Raw genomic sequence first — 4,275 nt, 5'->3', positions numbered from 1 at the left:
TTCATTTAATTCTTTGGCATTGCCTTTCCTTCCTCTCCACACTTACCTTAATTATCAGAATAGGTTTGAACTGCAAATAAACAAAATTAGGAGGTATTTTAAAGTTCTTTCCCCATAGGATATTATATTTTGAAGAGCTATTCTTCATAGGGTATTTGGTGCTTTTTAACAATGATGAAATCATCTTGCCATTTGCAAAGCCATTTATAATCCAAACATTTCTCTTAATTTACTTCATTCCTAATTCATAAAATAAAATTGCTTAATTTGTTTTTATTGATTAATCTATAATTGATAATCCCACCTTCTTTAAAATTGATTAAATTTGCTTTATAAGGACAGGTATATTTTATTAAAATAATATAATTTAATGTGTTTAAGAAAGAAGAAAGCAAAATAAGGACAAAGCATAAAATGTTGCTGGAGGTAAAGCTAATGCCAAAACAACACACACACACACACACACACACACACACACACACACACACACACACAAAGTATACATTGAGATCAAAATAATTGCATTGCAGTAGGTGGTCTAGGAGTTTATCTCTAAGTTAACAGAGAACATAAAAATGCAATCATGGCAGATGATCCATCAAACAATTTATAGGGTCCATTTGATAAAAGCAGCTAGTCCTGACATGAAAACTGAAACAAAATCCCCTCATACAATATAATAAAATACTTAGCAATAACAAACATACCAAAAACAGTTACAATATTTTAGGGCCATTTCTTGTAGTACTCTTAGATATAAGCCAATATCATCATGATAAACCCCAATTCTACCAAAGAGGTGAAGCTGGTTCACAGTTACAGGGGTTAGCTCTATGCTGGCATAATTAATAAAGGAATAGGTTTAAGACTGTGTGGAAGAATGGGTGCTTAAAGTATAATAAATCTTCTTTAAAGGTTAATTCTCTCGTTTAGACTTTGACAGCTACAAGGGGCTCCCTAGCCCCTGGACTTCTTTTGTGTTGTTAGTTTAAAACCAACCCCTATGCCTTAACAGTAGAGGTAGGGTTTTATAAGACAGCATTTTCATAAAAATCTCACCTTACAAAGACATAAACCTAACTGTAATATATCCTACATCTGCTCAGGGATTAATGAAGGACAGGATCAAAGTTTTCCTTATGCATTTTTTTGGATCAGCATTAATATTCAGACCACCGTATTGTCAGGATCCCAAAGTTCAATTGCATTTAAGTTTGCTCCAATAAGTTTGGCCTGGAAAAATGTCAATATGATTATTAATAAGTTCACGTATTCATTCATTCAATAAATGTCTATGAGCCCTTGCTATGCTTCAGACCCTCTTCTGGGTGCTGGAGAAATAGTAGGGCACAAAACAGACAAAAATCCTATCCTCAAGGATCTCACCTTCTAATGAATACCTGAATTGGTCACAAACAAATTGCAGTAAAACATTCTTTGAATCTTTCGTTTTGAAAAAGTCTATTTCTAAGCACAGCTCTCAAAATAAACTATTTTAAAAGCTAAACTACGTCTCATTGTCTAACACATAACTCTTCTTAAATTCAATGTCTTTTTTGTGGTCATTTTGGAGACCCGTATTTTTCCTGTCATCTTTACGTTATCTGAGGAAATTTTATAGTATACTTTTATTAAGGGGCTTCCAATACGAATACTTACTACAAATGCACAAAATCATTACTTTTCAGCATTACATGAACGGTGGCATTGTGTAAATTCTTGTGGGGCATATTTTAATATTTTATTCAATATTGAAAACTGAATTTCTAACAGTTTTTCAAGAAACCCATCTTAAAAATCTGTTTCTAATAACAAGTTCTTATCAAATCTGACAGTTTTGTAAAACATATTTCATACTCTATTTTCTGTGATTAGTTTTTGTAAATTAATGCTAATTTTCTATGTTCTGTATGTCTGGGGTATACATTAAATGCTTATAAATCAACCAAATACTAGCTTCTGTTTAGTGAGAAATTGACATTAATCAAAGATATTATCAAAGAAGTGAGAAATGGATTACATTTTCATTAAACTCTGATTTTTAAAAAGATCTCTAATTCATAAAATAATACGGGATTGTAATGTGCAATAATTTAGAGAGAGTATTTGTGCTCAGATTTATAGACTAAATTGCACTAGTGCTTCAGAGAGAGTTGTAATACTCTATTTTGTATTATTTTATGGAAGCTATATCATAAATTATGTAACTCAAGCGTCTTGGAAACTATATATTTTATATGAAATATTTCACATAATAGGTAGTTAATATTAGAAATATGCTATATTAATGCAATTTTTTTAGGAAAAAGAGTTTTTAAGTCATGAAAATGGACAAAAATAGGAAGAATCGCCAAAGGGATTCAGTCTCCTAAAGCACAAAATGCTATCAATGTGATTTTTTTAAAAATTTTCTACAGCTATTTGTCATAGTAAATATTTAGGTACATTAATTTAAAAGATTGTATATACTTTAAAATATGGCAAAAATGAGGAGCTATTAAATGAATATAAAAACTCTCAAGGGGGTTTTATTTTAGGCAAAGTGATAATTAGATGAATTTATAAGTAGGAAAACTGGCTCTTTTAAGACAGAATTTTTCCAAAGGAAAAAATACAGAGCACGTAAAAAGGAAACAGAGATTCACTAGAACAATTAATAAATTTGACCCTAAATTACATATTTTAAAATGACGACAAAAAAAGATCTTTAACAAGTGAGATTAGAAGGAAAATAGAAATAGTTAACATGTATTGGTGCACTGAGCCCTTAGTTTCTGTTCTAGTCACTTTATATGTGTTTTGTTGTTGTTTGTTTTGTTTATGGAAACTGTTTTTTTTTTTTTCAATAAACCTTATTTCCATTTTGTTTGTCTCTATGGAAGAGCACCTGAAGACCACTCAGTGGTTATTCCTACCCATTCAGGGGCCTGAGTGGGAGCTGCAGACCAGTCTTCAGTGGCCAGCTGGGCATTCCAGTCTTCAGTAAGGAACTGCTGAGTAGGCATAGAGGACACCTGCATACCTTCAGACCAGTCTGCAACTTCAGGTTGAATAGCAGTGAATTCAGGAGCTGGAGCAATCCATTTCACCCTGAAATTCCTCCTTGGTCACAGCCTTTTCAACAGCAGCCTGCTCTTCCTTTTCAATTTCTTTACAATCTCCGTACAAGTAGAAATCAGGCATGACCTCCCATGGATGGTGCCACACATGTGCAGAACTTCCCAGGCCAGCATCCACCACATCAGACCCACTGAGTGAGCTTCCTTGTTGTTGCAAGGGATGGCAATGTCCATATAGCACAGAGGACAGTATGTTACACAGCAATGGTAGGCATGTTAACATAGGACACCTCTGTGAGAGGCTGGTGGTCAGCTCTGGGATCAGGAACCACCAGAGACCCCACTCCAGGAAGGCTGCCTGGATCTGGTTAGTAAAGGTTCCAGGAATAAAGTGGCCAGCAATAGGAGTGGTTCCAGTAGCAGCAGCAAACTTCAGGACAGCTCGCTGGCCAGTATTCTTGGATGATAATGACACTGACATCATCTGAGTTTTCAGTGCAACAATGGCTGGAGCTGTCAACAGAAGCTTCTCCCTGGTTCTCTTCAGATATATGGTGTAGATGCCATCATCTTTCCTTTTGTAAATGTACTGTTCCATTTGGAAATCAAGGCTGGTGCCACCTAAGGGGGTTCCTGCTGCAAGGCATTTGAGAACATCCTCCTCTTTCATTTGTAGGACATCAAGGGCTCCAGACATTGTGAAAGTTTCCCTTTAAGTTACGACGGAAACGCAAAACAACGCAACAATGCCATATAGACCCCTCCCTAGGTAGCACTGGAAAAAAGACTCATTAGTCTTCACAACTCTTCAGAATCAGTGCTATTATTATCTCTATTTTGCAGACAAGGAAACTGAGTCACAAAGACTCAGAAAAACTTGTGCATCAGCTAGGAAATTGTACTCAGATATTCTGGATCCAGAACCACTATGATATCCCTATTATAGCAAATATTTTTAAAATCATATTTAAAATGAAAAAGTAGAGGCATATTCTGTAAATTAGACAATGATGTCTATTATATCATGTATCATTGGGAAATTTGGAAATGAAAGGAGGAGAGACGGGAAAAAGGGAAGAAAGGTAGGTATGTAAGTGATGAATCACTAAATTCTACATCTGAAACTAACACTACACTGTATGTTAACTAACTGGAATTTAAATAAAAACTTGGAGAAAGAAAAATAAGTAAATAAAATTATAAGATTAAAAAAATA

At 34.4% G+C, this 4,275-nt stretch overlaps 1 pseudogene; it reads right to left on the bottom strand.

Moving 5' to 3' along the window:
- Positions 1 to 2,873: 2,873 nt before the first annotated feature.
- Positions 2,874 to 3,756, bottom strand: LOC114207269 (small ribosomal subunit protein uS2 pseudogene; annotated as a pseudogene).
- Between the last annotated feature and the right edge of the window lie 519 nt (positions 3,757 to 4,275).

The sequence above is a fragment of the Eumetopias jubatus genome, unplaced genomic scaffold, assembly GCF_037043125.1.
Source record: "Eumetopias jubatus isolate StellerSeaLion01/CBP00866 unplaced genomic scaffold, mEumJub1_p1.0 scaffold_3, whole genome shotgun sequence".
Classification (NCBI taxonomy): domain Eukaryota; kingdom Metazoa; phylum Chordata; class Mammalia; order Carnivora; family Otariidae; genus Eumetopias; species Eumetopias jubatus.
Note: the sequence above shows the minus strand (reverse complement) of the source record. Positions and strands in the feature narration are given on the sequence as shown.